The following is a 17,184-nucleotide window of genomic DNA, read 5'->3' on the forward strand; positions in this document are numbered from 1 at the left end:
TTCACAAATGCATGGAAATTAAGCAACATATCCTTGAACAACCAATGGACCAAAGAAGATATCAAAAGAGAAATTAGAAAATATCTTAAGACAAATGAAAACAAAAACAACATACTAAAACTTATAGGATGCAGCAAAAGCAGTACTAAGAGGGAAGTTTATAGCAATAATTGCCTATATTAAAAAGATGAAAATTCTCAAATAAACAACCTAACTTTAAAGCACAAAGAACTAGAAGAAGAAAAACAAAGGCCAAAGTTAGCAGAAGGAAGGAAATAATAATCATCAGAGCATAAATAAGTGAAATAGAGACTAGAAAAACAACAGTAGAGATCAATGAAACTGAGTTGGTTTTTTTAAAAAACCAACAAATTGACAAACTTTTAGCTAGACTAAGAAAAAAAATAAAGACTCAAAATTATAAATGAAAGAGGAGATGTTACAACTAATGTCACAGAGATTAAAAGGATTATAAGAGATTACTATGAGCAATTCCAAGCCAACAAATGGCATAGCCTGGAAGAAATGGATAAATTCCTAGAAACATGCAATTTATCAAGAATGAATCATGAAGAAATAGAAATTCTGAACAGACCTATAGCTAGTAAGGAGTTTGAATCAGTAATCAAAAACTTCCCAACAAAGAAAAGCCCATGACCAGATGGTTTCACTGGCTAATTCTACCACACATTTAAAGAACTGATGCCAATCCTTCTAAAACTCTTCCAAAAAACTGAAGAGGAGGGAACACTTCCAAACTCATTTTATGAAGCCAGAATTACCCTGATACCAAAACCAGAAAAAGACATCAAAAGAAAACTAAAAAACAATATTCTTAATGAATATAGATTCAAAAATCCTCAACAAAATAATAACAAACTAAATTCAACAATATATTGAAAGGATCATACATCATAACCAAGTAGGATTTATCCGTGGAACACAAGAACGGTTCAACAAACAAATATCAATCATTGTGATACATGACATTAATGCAACAAAGGATACAATCACATGATCAACTCAATAGATGCACAATAAGCATTTGACAAATTCAACACCCTTTCATGATAAAAACACTCATCACACTAGGAATAGAAGGGAATTATCTCAACATGGTAAAAGTCATATATGACAAGCCCACAGCTAACATCAGAATCACTGGGGAAAAACCAGAAGCTTTTCCTCTAAGATAAAGAACAAGACAAGGATTCCCACTCCTGCCATTTCAATTCAAAATAGTACTGGAAGTCCTACTACAGAAATTAGGTAAGAAAAAACAGCATCCAAATTGGAAAGGAAGAAGTAAAATTATCTCTGCTTACAGATAACATAATCTAATACAAAGAAAACTCTAAAAATTCCATATATAAAAAAATTGTTAGAAGTAATAGATGAATTCAACAAAGTTGCAGGATAAAAATCAACATTAAAGGGGCTTCCCTGGTGGCACAGTGGTTGAGAGTCTGCCTGCTAATGCAGGGGACACAGGTTCATGTCCCGGTCCAGGAAGATCCCACGTGCCGCGGAGTGGCTGGGCCCGTGAGCCATGGCTGCTGAGCCTGTGTGTCCGGAGCCTGTGCTCTGCAATGGGAGAGGCCACAACAGTTGAGAGGCCCGTGTACCGCAAAAAAAAAAAAAAAAAAAAAAAAATCAACATTAAAAAACTCAGTTGAGTTTCTATAAACAACAATATGCAATCTAAAAAGGAAATTAAGGAAACAACCCCACTTAGAATAGCATCAATAAGAATAAAATACTTAGAAATAAACTTAACCAAAGATATGAAAGACTTTTACACTTAAAACTATAAAACATTGCTGAAAGAAATTAGAGGACACAAATAAATGGAAAGATATAAATGTGTTCATGAATTGAAAGACTTAATATTGTTAAAAACACCCATATTACCTGAAGTGATCTACAAATTCAGTGCAATCGCTACCAAAATCCCAATGACATTTTTTATAGAAATAGAAAAAATAATCCTAAAATTCATATGGAACCATGAAAGATCCTGAATAGTCAAAACAATCTTGAGAAAAAAAGAATGAAGTTGGAAGCCTCACACTTCCTAATTTCAAAATATATTACAAAGCTAGAGTAATAAAAACAGTATGGTACTAGAACAAAGACAGATATATAGAACAGAATAGAGAGCCCAGAAATAAACTCTCACCCATGCAGTCAAAAGACCTTCAACAAGAATGGCAAAGCTGCACAATGGGGAAATGCTGAAGTCTCTTCAACAAATCATGCTGGGAAAATCAGATATCCACAAACAAAAGAATAAAATTGAACCCTTATCTGACACCATACACAGAAATCAATTCAAAATAAATAAAAGACTTAAACATTAGACCTAAATCTATAAAATTTCTAGAAGAAAATGGGGAAAGCTTTATTACATTGGTCTTAGCAATGATTTCTTGGATATGACACCAAAACACAGGTAATAAATGCAAAAATAGACAGTGGGACTACATTAAACTAAAAAGCTTCTACATAGCCAAGGAAACAATAAGCAGAATGAAAAGGCAACCTGTGGAATGGGAGGAAATACATGCAAACTGTATCTGATAAGGCATTAATATCCAAAATATATAAGGAGTTGCTACAACTCAATAGCAATAAAACAAATCACTCAATTTAAAAATGGACAAAGAAAAATAAAAAATATAAATAAATAAAAATAAAAATGGACAAATGACCTAAATAGACATTTCTCCGAAGAAGATCTACAAATGGTCAATAAGTATATGAAAAGATTTTTGACATCACTAATCATCAGGGAAATGCAAATTGAAACTACAATGAAGTATCATCTCACACCTGTTAGGATGACCAATATGAATGAAACAAAACAAAACAACAGAAAATAAGAAGCATTGGTGAGAATGTGGAGAAACTGGAACCCTTGTGCACGGTTGTTAGAAATGTAAAATGATGCAGCCACTATGGAAAACACTCTATAGGTTCCACCAAAAAATAAAAATAGAGCTACTACATGATCCAGCAATCCCATTTCTGGATCCAAAGAGAACTGGATCTTGAAGAGATATTGCATTCCCACGTTCATTTCAGTATTGTTTGTAATGAGCCAAGAAGTGGAAACAATCTAAATGTCCATCAACAGATGAATGGATTTTAAAAAGTATAATATATACATACAATGGAATATTATGCAGCCATTTAAAAAAAAGAAGGAAATTCTGTCATATGCTACAACATGGATGAACATTAAGGATATTGTGCAAAGTGAAATAGAAGGACAAATACTGCATGATTCCACTTATATGAGGTATCTAAAATAGTAAAACTTATAGAAACAGAAAGTAGAATTGTGGTTTCCAGGGATGGGAAGAGAGAAATGGGGAGTTGCTGTTCAATGGGTACAGAGTTTTACTTATGCACTACGAAAAAGTTCTGGAGATCTGCTGTGCAACATCTGCTGTACTCTACACTTAAACTTTTAATAAAGAGTTAACAGGATAGAATTATTGAATTCTTGGGGAAGCTAGAGGACGTTCAAGCACAGAAGCCCAGAGCAAAAGAAGGTAGTCAGCAATTCCAGGAAAAATAAAAGGCTTTACAAGAAAGACATGTTCCAAAGAGGAAGAAAACTGAAATATATAATGATTTTGAGCAGCTCATGAAATGTTGAAAAAGAAGATTCATTTTACCATGATGTTAAGAACACTGTTGGGTTTTTATTCTTCACTATATATATTTTTAGTTATTTTCTTAGTGGTTGCTGTACAGCTTACCACATATATTCAGTTATTAGGCTCCATTAATTGCTCGCTGATTGTGCTATTGTTTTTGACAGAAACCTGGGGCATAAAATGCTCTGGTGGTATGATGCAATTAAACTCTAGCTCCTTTGCAGTTGAGGTCATTGTTTGAGGTTCTTCTGGCCCCAAGAGGACTCTCCTTAGCTGTCTCTTTTCCTGGTTCTCTCTGGTATAGTAGCTGGCCTATTGTTTAGCCTGTGTCTCTCATAAAGCTACCTACCTCCTCTTAATTGCTTTTCACCAGAACTTCCATTATTTTTTTAATTTAGTTTAATTTTTATTTTATACAGGAGTATAGTTGATTTACAATGTTGTGTTAGTTTCAGGTGTACAGCAAAGTGATTTAGTTATATATATATATATATATATATATATATATATATATATCTCCCTTCTTTTTCAGATTCTTTTCCCATATAGGTTATTACAGAATACTGGATTGAGTAGAGTTCCCTGTGCTATACAATAGGTCCTTGTTGATTATTTTAAATACAGTAGTGTGTATATGTTAATTCCAAACTCCTAATTTATCCCTCCCCCCCACCTTTCCCTTTGGTAACCATAAGTTTGTTTTCTTTCTTTTCTTTCTTCTTCTTTTTTTTTAAATGTAGTTTCCTATTAAAGGAACTTCAGGTGTGAGGTAGGTCAGGGAGATTTTTTAAAATTAATTAATTAATTAATTTGTTGCATTGGGTCTTAGTTGTGGCAGGTGGGCTCCTTAGTTGCAGCTCGCGGGCTCCTTAGTTGCGGCTCACTGACTTCTTAGTTGCAGCACATGGGCTCCTTAGTTGTGGATCACCAGCTCCTTAGTTGCTGCATGCGAACTCCTAGGTGCGGCATGCATGTGGGATCTAGTTCCTGGACCAGGGATCAAACCCAGGCCCCCTGCACTGGGAGCACAGAGTCTTAACCACTGCACCACCAGGGAAGTTCCCATAAGTATGTTTTTGAAGTCTGTGAGTCTGTTTCTGTTTTGTAAATATGTTCATTGTACCATTTTTTTTTAGATTCCACATATAAGTGCTATCTGCTCTTAAAACAATTTCCAGAGACTTTCTATTATTGTTTTCTAGAATGATTTTCACCAGTAAAGTTGTTTCACCAGTGAGAGGGTCCTTAGAGTTCCTTATGCTACCATTCTGGAAGAATGTTGTTTTCTGAATGCCATAGGAGTCATGATACTAGAGCCATAGAGAAGAAAATGTAACCTATGCACACTACTTGACTCTAGAGTGAGAAATATTTAAATAGCTATAACTATGTAAAGGTTTTTAAAATGTGGTTTTAAAAAGGTTTTTTAGAATCAACCTTTAGGCAAATTGTTTAACACTTAACTATGGTTAGAGAATAAAAGATATGTTAACAACCACTACAATAGAATCAGGGGTAGGGAGATAGAAGGAAGAACAGAGAATTGAAAGGAAAGGTAGAATTATTTATCTCTTGTTAAAGTATAAACAATTAATAAACGGAAACCTCATGTAAATAGAGTTGGGAGACCAGATGGGGGAGCCACATGCCCCAAGACAATTTTAGAGCTCAGTAGGAAGAAGAAAGACTTCCTCCTCTTTCCTGTCAAGAGCTCATCCAGGGAGAGGCTGTCACAATTCAGCCAATGAAAAGCCATGGACTGTTTGCTTACTATGGCCCTCCCAACTCCTTTTCCGCCTCTAGAAGAGTTCTTCTCTCCATTTTTGCAGGGGGCTTGCACGTTGTTATGCTTGCTGATCCCAAATTGAAATTCTTTGCAGATCCTGAATAATAACCCCCCTTGTTTTGTTTTGTTTTGCTAGAGAAATAACTGGCAGTCTATTTGTTTTAGGTCAACAATTTGATGGCCCTTATGAGGATCCCCAGAAAACCCCCAACAACTCTGAGGCTGGTGAGCAAACAGGTGTGGTACCAACATTGAGCCCTTGTTGCTCACTGCTTTTTTCATCAACCCTGGATTTTGAGGGTTAGTCTTTCTCCTGGATTTGAGCTTCCATCCACTTTGCATTTTGAAGCTCTCCAGGTTTTATTCAGGATCTATTTTAAGGTTTCTTCCTTTCTGGTTAAGGCCTTGCTCTGTATGTGAGTATTCATTTGGCACTTTGGTATGATTTTGAAATCAGACTGTTCCAGCTGGAACTGGCTAGCCTTCGGCCCATTCCTTTTGGAACAGGAGCTGTTCCTCCTGGAACTGGCTAGCTTTTGGCCCATTTCTTCAGGAACAGGGGGATGTTTCATTGGAACTGTGCCAGTTCAGCCTTTGGCCCAATTCCATTTCGAATAGGGGCTGTTCTATTGGAACTGTGCTGAGCAGCTTTTGGCCTGGCTCCTCTGGGACTAGACTGTTCCTTTAGAACTGGCTGGTATTAGGCCTGCAGGTTATTTGGGCTGTTTAAGCTATTTCAGCTATTTGAGCTTCTTGAAAATTATTCTCTTACTCTAGAGAAACCCTCCAAGAAATGGAATCCCAGTTATCTAAATATTTTGAGGGTCCCCCTCTTACAGGGACCCTGGCCAATTTTTGTTTGAAAACCACGATTCTTCCTCAGGCACATTTCTAACTAAATGGATTGACCCAATCAAAGGCAATTTACAATATCAATGGCGATTATGAGGAACTTTTTATATCTCCAAACTTAACTTTTCTTAAAGCTAAATTGGACAACCATAGCTCTAAAATTTCCAAAACTGAATGGAATGCATATTTCAATTGGTAATTTGAGGGTTCCAAATGTTATCAAGAGCCTAAAACCGCCTCTCTGCAAAATAGGACTTTAAGTTTTACTGAGGCAAACAAAGAAAGAAAGATAAAATGGCTTCCTAAGCCTCATGCTCTTCTTCTTTGGCTTCTTTATCTCAGGCTTTGCCTCTGGTGCTACCTTCCTCCTTTCCTTCTATGCCATATACAGCTCCTCTATACCCTCAGTTCCACCATACTAATTCTCTCACTGAAGTTCCCTTTTTCTCTGAAACTCCCCACTCCCTTTTCCTCTGAACTTGTCCCTTAAAATTAAGCCTTTCGAGGATCCAGAGGCTAAACCCTTAATTTCTTATACTCCCTGGATTAAAGGAGAACTGCCAGCCATAGTCAAAGATTTTCCCAGAGTAAATGAAGATTCTCACAGATTTGCTGAGGAATTTAATATAGTCAGTCAAATTTATCAACTGGGTTTCTCTGACATATCAGCTAGTTCATATACTTGTCAGTGAAGGCCAGGTTCAGCACTGGATGAAAAATGCTAATTGGGAAAATCTTAAAAGATCTCTAGAATTACAACCAGAGACCCACCTACTAACTTATTATATGATCAGGCTCAGGAAATTGCTAGGTGTCTTCATAGGGCAATTTCTAGGGCTTTTCCAAAGCCTATTGATTAGAACAAAATTCAGACTTATACACAAAATTCTGATGAATCTGTTCATTACTATTACAATCGACTTCAGATTATTTTTTAAGAAAATTCTGGTCTTCCTTCAGATGTTGTTTCACCAAGGTAGCTTTTAACTCTATGTTTTTTAGTGGGGTGAACCTGGATCAGCCCACTAAATAGGGTGCAATGGGAAATTGTGTTCACTCTAGATTTAGTTAATCTGGCAAACCAGCTCTCTCACACTCTAGAGGAGTCACCTAAAAGGGAGACCACTAAAATTCTTAATCTTCAACTCCAGCAAATTAAGCCCCCTAAATGAAACCAAAACCCTCCTAGTTTCTGCTATTATTACAAAGAGCCAGAACATCAGAAAGGAGATTGGTACAAATGTACCTTCAGCCCTCTAACCAATGTCCTCTCAATTCTCAATGACATGGCTTTTCAATGTCCTCTCAATTCTCAAGGACATGGCTCCAAAGAACTACAGGGGCTCTTCGCAATCTTCTTCTTAACTGGCTTAGAGAAACATTTCTCCAGATTGAGGATGAAATTCTTCCAGTCCGAACTGACAACAGAGCCACACTCTTGGTGCTCAGCCCCACTACAACAAAGTGGCCCCTGCCTCGGTGTACTAAAACAGTCCAAATAGTGGGGATCTCTAATGAACCTCAAGAGGTTCCTGTCTCTAAACGTATTCCCTTTTGTTTAGGCTCTTTGAGAGATACACACCCTTTTCTCCTTAGTTCTTCTACCTCTAAGCATTTGTTAGGCTGAGACTTCTTAGAGAAGTATCATGCCAGAATTTCTTTCTCCCGAAAGGAGTAAATAATTCTAGGACTTCACAGTAGTCATTAAAGCAGCCAACCAGGTGAATTAAATGACCCTTTGACATCTTTTATTTGCTTTGTCTCTGATGGTACTAGAGTTGAATTCAGGAAACACTGATCATTTTTCTCTGTTGAATCAGCTACCACCCTCCTCAGGGAGAAAACCTCCAGCTAATATTGGCAAAATTCATAGCACAACTTTCATCAAGATTCAAACACATCCTTCAAAACTTCTTCCTGGAATTAATCAATAGCCTATAAGTAAAGAAGTCCTTCAAGTTATAAAGCCCATAATAAAAGCTTACAAGGCTCAAGGCTGCATTATCCCTTGTATTAGGTCCTATGATACTCCTATTTTGGGGGGTGGGGGTTGAGAGTTTATTCCTTAAGTAAGAACCAAGCTTAATTTATTCACAAAAGAAAAAAGAGTTGAGGCAAGGGGAAAGACAAGTTTTACACAAAATTACAACAATAACTCCCTTTGGTAAAATGGGTGGAGGTTTGGGCTTCCCGGGTGGCGCAGTGGTTGAGAGTCCGCCTGCCGATGCAGGGGACACGGGTTTGTGCCCCGGTCCGGGAAGATCCCACATGCCGCGGAGCGGCTGGGCCCGTGAGCCATGGCCGCTGAGCCTGTGCGTCCGGAGCCTGTGCTCCGCAAAAAAAAGGGTGGAGGTTTGTCTAGGATGTCAAAGCAATAAACAATATTGTTATCCCTTGACAACCTGTCATTTCTAACCCTCATATGATGCTAACATCCATTCCCATTGGAAATAAATTCTTTACTCTAATTGATTTATGTGGTACATTCTTTGGTATTCCAGTTGAAGCTAGCCAATACTTTTTTGCCTTTACTTGGGAAGAAAAACAATTCACCTGGACGGTAATGCCTCAGGGTTTTACTGAGAGTCCTTTTTATTTCTCACAAATTCTGAAGGCTCATCTGGTTGACATAAAGTTCCCTGGGGGTTCTGCTTTGTTGTAATATATGGATAACTTGCTTCTTTGCTCTCTGTCTCAAGCCTCCTCACAGGAAGACAGTATCCATTTGCTAAAGCTTTTAGTCTTAAAGGGACATTAGGTTGCCAAGGAAAATTGCAGTTTTCCCAAGCCCAGGTTTGATATTTGGGGCATCTGATATCAGAACAAGGGTTACACTTAAATTTAGATAGGCTTCATGGTGTCCTAAGTTTCCCAAAACCCAAAACTAAGCACCAACTGCAAGGTTTTCTCCGGCTAGCTTGTTACTGCTGAAATTGGATTCCAATTTCTCTCTTATGGCCAAACCTCTGTATTTTTTGATAAATAACAACCCTGACCCAATTTTATGGGAAGAATAAGATGATACAATATTCTAGTACTTAAAGGAGAGTTTGATAAACCCACCTGCCCTTGGGCATCCCTATTCTCAGATTCCCTTTTCCTTTGTGTATGTGAAAGGGAAGGGAATGACTTTAGGGTACTCATCTAAAAACAGGTCAATGGGACCACCATTGACCCCTTGGGTACTTTAGCTAGTAACTGGATCCTGTGGCAAGAGGACAACCCCCCCTTGCCTTAGAGCCATTACTAACACCACTCTTTTGGTTAAGGCCACTGAGAAAAATGTTGTGGGATCCCCTTTAACAATTTTTGTACCTCATCCAGTAGAAGCCCTCCTGACGTCTCAATCCACTCAACATTTCTCAGTTGGCTACCTCATCTCCTATGAAGTCCTTCTGTTAACTCCTCCTCTTTTATGTTCTAATAACCTTAACCCTGCTACTCTTTTCTCCTCTTTCATTGATGAAGTCTTTCAAAACTGCTTAATGCTGGTGAATCACCTCCTGACTCCTCGTGATGATCTGCAGGAAATTCATTTTGGTAATGCTGACCTCGCATGGTTCACTGATGGTTCTTATTTTAAAGGTAAAAATGGCAAATATTGTGCTGGCTATGCTACTGCAACTGCCTTTGATAGTGCTGAGGGAGTATCTTTTCCTCTGGCTACTTTAGTCCAAAAGGCTGAATTATACACTCTTACATAGGCTTGTACTTTAACCAAGAGCAAAACTGCCAATATTTATACACATGGTAGATATGCTTTCAGAGTAGCTCACGATTTTTTAATATTATGGAACAATACGGCTTCCTTACTTCCAGTGGAAATAAAGTTTAAAATGGCCCCTATGTTCAGGGATTATTGGATGCATTACTTTTATCTGACACTTTAGCTATTATCAGTATTCTGGGTCATTCTAGACTTGACTCTCTGAAAGCTAAGGAAAATTACCTTGCTTACATTTTCACAAGGAATGCTGCCCTTAAAGGAACCAACAGCAGCCAACCCTTTTCACGGTCCAAAGGGATATTTCTCCAAATGATAACTTAGAAAAACTGGCTAGAGAAGCCCAACAATTGACCTCAGAAAAGGAAAAACAAGATTAGAAATTCAAGAATTGTTGGTTTGATAAAAAGAGAAAGTTCTGGTTTGGACCAAATAACAACCTAGCCCTACTGGAGACTCTAAAATTCCCACTCCTCACCACTGTACATGCATTAAATCTTTGGTCTACTGACAAAATGATAGCTTTCATGAATAAATATTGGTAGGGAAACACTAACAAAGCCACAAAAAGTGCCTACTTTACTTGTCCTGCTTGTCTGAAATACAACCCAGGGAAGCCTGCTTTTACTGCTCCTGGACATTTTAAACTGCCTAATGGACCATTCGAGGTCTGGCAAATGGCGTCACACAATTTCCTCTGTCTCATGGATATAAGTATGTTTTAGTCATAGTCTGCATGCTTTCACACTGGACTGAAGCTTTCCCTTGCAGACGAGCTACTGCCTCTCTGTGACTAAAGTTCTTTTGGAAAAGATTATGCCCAGTAAGAGAACTCTTGAACTTCACAGCCATCCCATTTCACTAGTCAGGTACTTCAACAAGTCTGTGCTGTTTGGCTGGTTTTACAACACTTTCACTGTTCTTATCACCCTCAATCCTCTGGTTTAGTTGAATGCATGAATGGCATTATTAAGACTCAGTTGGCAAAACTTGTAGAATCTCTCCAAATACCTTGGCCAAAAGCATTGCTGTTGGTCTTTTAAAATCTCAGATCCACCTCTTTGGGAATTCATAAACTCTCACTCTTTGAGATAGTCACTGGATGCCCAATGCATGTGGCTCCTAACTCTTTTGACCTACAGCTGATAAAAGGAGAGATATTCCAATACTGCAAAGGCCTAATTACTTCTATTAAAAATAAAAAAGTATTTTCGTAGAGCAATCTTTTCAGAGTGCACTCTCAAGAGACAAAGACCTTGAGCATCACACCTTGCAATCTGAAGATTTTGTCTATTGGAAAAGACACATCCAGAAGGACTCTCTTCAACCTTGCTGGAAAGGTTGAACACCTATCAGGTGTTGCTAACTGACCCTTGTGCCACCAAACTCCAGGGAATAGACTCGAGTTCACGTGACACACCTAAAGAAAGCACCAAATCTAATTGGACTTGCACATTATCTGTTGACCTCAAAGTAAAGATTTCCCAGAATTGAAGGAGATGACATCTGATGAGACATCTTTTCCCAGATATCTAAACCAGGCCTATTGGATGTCTGTCACCAAACCTTTGATGATGACATGTGCTTCAGATGATCTCCAGTGTCTGTGATCTTGATAACATGGACTTTAGATAAAAAGTGTCTGAGAGTTCTTCCTCCTACATCTCCTTGTTACTCAAATGTGACCTCAGTAGGTTTCAAGTTTGTGCACTTTCCTTCCAACGTGGGACACTATACTCAGGTAAGGTCCTTCCTTGAAAGGAGGACCAAAAGGCTTCCAAAAAGCCACTGAAACCAGAAAACCTGACTCTTGACCAGCAGTGCTTTCAGAGAAAGATCTTGATGAAAAGGGGAAAATGTAAAAAAATGATAAACAGAAACTTCAACTAAATAGAGTCAGGAGGGGAAGCTCTCATGCCCTACGACAATAGCAGAGCCCAATAGGGAGAAGAAAGACTTCTCCTTTCCTGGCAAGAACTCATCCAATGAGATTGTCACAACTCAGCCAATAGAAAACGATGGACTATTTGGTTACTACGGCCCTCCCAATCTCCTTTTCCCCTCTATAAAAGAGTTCTCTCATTTTTGCAGGGGGCTTGCACGTGGCTTGCCATGGTTGCAGATCCCAAATTGCAATTCTTTACTGACCTTGAATAAACCCATTTTTGCTAGAAAAATAACTGGCAGTCTATTTGTTTTAGGTCAACACAAAGTAGAAAGTAAAGAGCATTATCTACAACTCGTGGAACAAGAAATAGAGGCTTATATACGTTACTTGTGGTTATTTGTTTATTTATGTACAAAGGTTACTGGAATGATGAAACTTAGGATATGATATAATTATTTTGGAAGGAGAGATAGAGCAAGAAGAAAGGTTGGAGGTGGGAGTAGAAAGTGAGCTAAATCCATATTCATAAGAACAAAAGTAAATCAGTCCCATTTAATATTGGTAAACCAACAAATAGTAACATAAGCATATTATTTAGAGATATTTAGGTACCACCAAAAATAAAAACAAATCTAGGATAAAAGCACTTTCAGTGAGCTGGTGCTTTAATTATAATCTTTCTTTACTATTTGCATTTTTCAGGATGTTTATGGATTATTTTGATAACAATAAAATGTATTTGAAAAAAGAATTGGTTCCCCTTGTGGCAGCTCTAAATTTACTTTCTTATTTCGATGCGTAAAAATTATCTTGAAGTCCCTCCTGTATCTAGTTTTGTCTTTTAATTTTCTCTCTTTAAAAAATTCAAAAGTTTGCAATCATGGGGAAACCATTCCAGTATTTCTCTGAAACATATCATACCCTGCTTGATTAGAATTATATGCTCAAGTTATTTGGATTGTTTTCAACTTATGTCATCATCTAATGTTCAAAAAGTGATCATCTTTAGCAGTATCTGTCCCTGGTAGCTTTTAAAACAGGTTATTCCTCAATGTCATTTTCACTGTAATTCAAAGCTTACTGCTTCTGTGATAAAGAAACATGTTAAACTTGCTTTTTGGTCATTAACTTAATGTACCCCTCTTGTCTAGATTCTGAGATAAACAATGCTTAAATAGTCATTATCATTTCTTTTGGCACCTTGAAAATTTATGTTTCAAGATTTTATTTGTAAGGATCACTATAATAATGTCAGAGTTAGCACTTATTTGTAGCCATAATTTTTTCCACTTCAGTTTGTAAAAACTGCCTCCTTTCTTTTTCCATGTAGAACAAACATTGTAGAAATACTAAAAACATGAATTGCTTAAAAATTATGATACAAATATAATTACTTGTGGATATTGAATACAGGATACTTTTGTGGTGGTCTATGTATCAGATAATTTGTGTACCACTTCAAATCCTATCAGCCATACCTCTTCTTCTAGCCTCTGCTGCAGTCATCAGTTCTTCAGAGACTTCAACTGTTCACTTTCAGGTGCAACCCCTTGAAGCCTTTCTTCAGGCTGCTTCATGTATCTTTCTTCCTGCTCTTATACTGCTGCCATCCTTAACAATGGGTGATAGAGGTTGCTGGATATATGCTTCCCCTTTTCATCCCCAGGGCAAACATTTGTGAGTCGCATTTCATAAGCCTTCTTAGAGATCCTATCAAATCAAGCATCAGTCACCTATACTTTTGACCAACTAGGTAACACAGTTTCTTACTGGCTTTATCTCCTTCCCTATATCACTCTTAGTCTATTCAGGCTGCCATAATAAAATGCCATAGACTGGGTGGTTTAAACAATAGAAATTTATTTTCTCACAGATCTGGAGGCTGCAAGTCCCAGACCAGGGTGCCAGCATGGTTGAGTTCTGCTGAAGACCCTCTTCTGGCTGGCAGATGGCCACCCTCTCCCTGTGTCCTTACATGGCAGAGAGAGATGAGAGAGCTCCTCCCCTCCTTACAAGGACACAATTGATCAGATTTGGGCCCTACTCTTACGACCTCATTTAACCTTGATTACCTCCTGCGACACTATCTCCAAATACAGTCAAAATGGAAGTTAGGGCTTTAAAATATGAATTTCGAAGGGACACAATTCAGTCCATAGCAATCAGTCCCTCACTGTTCTTTACTCCTGCTCCTTAAGATCAATTACCTTCAAGGAAGCCTCTGACTTAGGTTGTGCTTTCAGGGGAACCGAGGATACAGTATGTTTTGTTCTATATGTGTGATAACAGAAAAAAGGATTCACTGAACGCTTAGTCATAAGGCATTATTCACGATGCTTAATTAATTCAATAAAAAGTTAACGAGTGTCACGCAAGACACCAGGCTAAGTGTAGTATTAAATAAGAGACATGATCCTAGTGGCTTTCTTTAAATGCAGAAGAGAAATACTACACAGTCAATTACATAATTATATAAATACATTTGTGAAATGTACCATAAAGAAGTCTAGGTCACTAATGTAAATAAAAGGGGAGCCACACCTTGAGTCTGGATGCCTAAAGAAAACAAGGTTTAAGCTGAGATCTAAAAGATGAACAAAATTTAGTAAGAAATGATGATGTGGGCACGGTGGTGTGGGTGGTGGGCTAGAGAGAGTAAAAAGCAGGTAGAAAGGCCTGAGTCAGGGAGACATGCACAGGAAGGTTAGCATAGCTGAAACAGAAGGGGAGTGGGGGGAAGAGATGGGGATGGGACTGTGAGATAGGCAAGGCCCAGACTGTGCGGACTGAGCATTGAGGGTCTTAGTATTTTGAATGTTAAAATGAGAACACTAGGAAGCCTTTGAAGGATTTTTGGAAAGATTATTTTTTTATCCCATTGTTGTTTTGGTTTTTGTAATTAATGTTGGTTACACAGCCCTCATTTACAGGTCATTTCGTTAATTGAAAATATCAGATCTAGGCATATCTAGATCAATTGTAGCTCCAGGTCTCAAGGAATGACATTAAAGGAAAGTACTCAGGTCACTGAGAGGTCTTGCAAGAAGAGTTAGTGGACATAGTAGAGAATTGTGGTAGGAAAGGTCCTTGATCTGTCATTCACCAAGGGAAATGTAGGTGGCAGATCAGGTGAGCTACCACAGATGCCTAATCTACGTTATCATGCATGTCACTCCAAGACATGATTTCTGAGATTCAGGTTGGGATCCAAGGACAAATTCTAATATGAATAACCTTTCCACACTTAACGAAGATACTCAGACACTTGTCTAGGGACAAAAAATTAACAATAGAGCTCCAGGCAGCATGTCTGTAGTCTGAAGTAAGATGACTATTTGTTTAAAAAAAAAAAAGTAAGACTTAAAGTATCCACACTGATCTTGAACCCTCCCCTAAATGGAGGCTTAGAGATAACATCTACAGTAGTCTCCAAAAACGATCCATTGTGTCTACAATATCTTGTCCCAAATCTCTGGCTCCAATTTTACAGTTGTGCCAGGATTAGATGAAAAATGATTAGGTGAAAAAGCAAGGCTTGTAGGCCTACAAATGTCTTGCTACTGTTCTGTTCATATATATATGAACTTGCCGACGTCTTTCTGTAAGGCAGTTCACTAGTAAGGGGCAGTGTATTCCCATGATGGGAAATTCCTCCAAATGAATTTTTCTGTTACTTTACCTCAAAAAATAAAATAAAATAAAATAAAAAAGGCCTAACACCATAGGAGCTTGAAGGGAGAACATTTGGGAAAAGTTTTTTATATTCTGAAAATTTGGTAAATGTATTGATGACAAAAGGAAACTAAAATGCAAAACAAAGAAAATATGCCAAATTTCTCACAGGATTAATATAATAAGAGGAAACTAGCATGATAGTAGATGTATACATTAAGCATACATCTAACATAAATATATATATGCATACCTATAACAGAATATTATTTAAAAGGAAGAATTTTATTTGAAATAACAGAACTTTATTTGAAAGAAAGCTGGGAACAAAAACATTTATTAGCCATTTGATTCCATTTATATTACTAACAAAGGGCACATCAATGGATATTTGAAGTTATTTATCTGCATATTTTAGCAAAATCACTAAATTAGCCAGCTCTTCTGTTAACTTACTCCACTCAAGCAACAAAAACCAAGCAAACTGCTATTTCTGACTCATCTGGATAAAGGCAAGTGAACTTAAGACCTAACTTATTGTAAAATAAATTCTTTAAAGCTATAACTCATGCCTTTACTTTGATTTACACTTGGGAAAATTAATAATTATTTCAAATGAAAATTTAGTCACTGCTCAAAGATTAAAGTACTAACACATTTTTAAAAAGAAGAAGAAGAAATCAGGATAAACCCTTCATCTTGCTGGAGGACTCATGTAACTTGGCTCTTGGAAACCAGTACCATGGTATCCAGCTGTTAGCTTGGCCCATCCATCTTCAACAGCAACCTGGCCAATTCAGGGGCTGAGTACTTCTAGACACTGGTCTCTGGGGCAAATATCTGCATCTGGATACAACAGATGGGTATTTGGTTCACAGTGTCACTTTTGGTCACCCTATGGTAGAGTCTCCAAAAGCAGCTATGACGGGATCCTTTCTTTGAAATGCACAGGATGGTTTCTAGGCTGGAACAGTTGGTAAAGCCAATGGCTGCAGTAGGGGTCAATCCATATATATGAGAACCCAGGGGCCTTAATTAAAGACATTTGGGAGAATGAGACAAAGGTTGGACTTGCCATCAAACTAGGAATGACAGTTGAGTATTTGGCACCATGGGCTAATTAGATAGATATGGCCTTGGTTACACCAGTTGAACCTGGGTTTGGAGGGCAGAAATTTATGCAAGATATGATGCCAAAGTTTCATCAGTCAAGGGTCCAATTTCTGTTTTTTGGCAGAGAGGTTAATGGTGAAGTGTAGATCATGACACTCTCCATAACTGTGCAAACACAGTGGCTAACATGATTGTGTCTGGCAGTGCTATTATAAGGAATGAAGACCCCAGATCTGCGACCAACCTGTTAAGAGATATTTGCTCAGAAGCTACTCAGAAACAATCTCTTCATTGGTGAAATCTCAAGGAGCCCAATGTTTCTATTCATGAAATTTCCCTTTAATTGGAAAACAAGAATGTTGACTACCAAATCATATTGCCTGAAGTGGTGCTGCTTTCCTGAGCAATTATTCATTACCATGACTAAAACCTATTGTGCAAAACGTTCTGAGAGCTTAGAAACTGGGGTGCATACCTACATTTT

At 37.8% G+C, this 17,184-nt stretch overlaps 1 protein-coding gene and 1 pseudogene across 15 annotated transcripts in view; one reads left to right on the plus strand and one right to left on the minus strand.

Moving 5' to 3' along the window:
- Positions 1-17,184, minus strand: part of SLC4A10 (solute carrier family 4 member 10) — a 309,415-nt gene that overhangs the window by 48,336 nt on the left and 243,895 nt on the right. The gene's annotated exons all lie outside the window — the stretch shown is intronic.
- Positions 16,330-16,998, plus strand: LOC113625099 (ribulose-phosphate 3-epimerase-like; annotated as a pseudogene).

Source organism: Aethalodelphis obliquidens, unplaced genomic scaffold, assembly GCF_003676395.1.
Source record: "Aethalodelphis obliquidens isolate GAN/ISIS:26980383/991018 unplaced genomic scaffold, ASM367639v1 scaffold2, whole genome shotgun sequence".
In the NCBI taxonomy this organism is placed as follows: domain Eukaryota; kingdom Metazoa; phylum Chordata; class Mammalia; order Artiodactyla; family Delphinidae; genus Aethalodelphis; species Aethalodelphis obliquidens.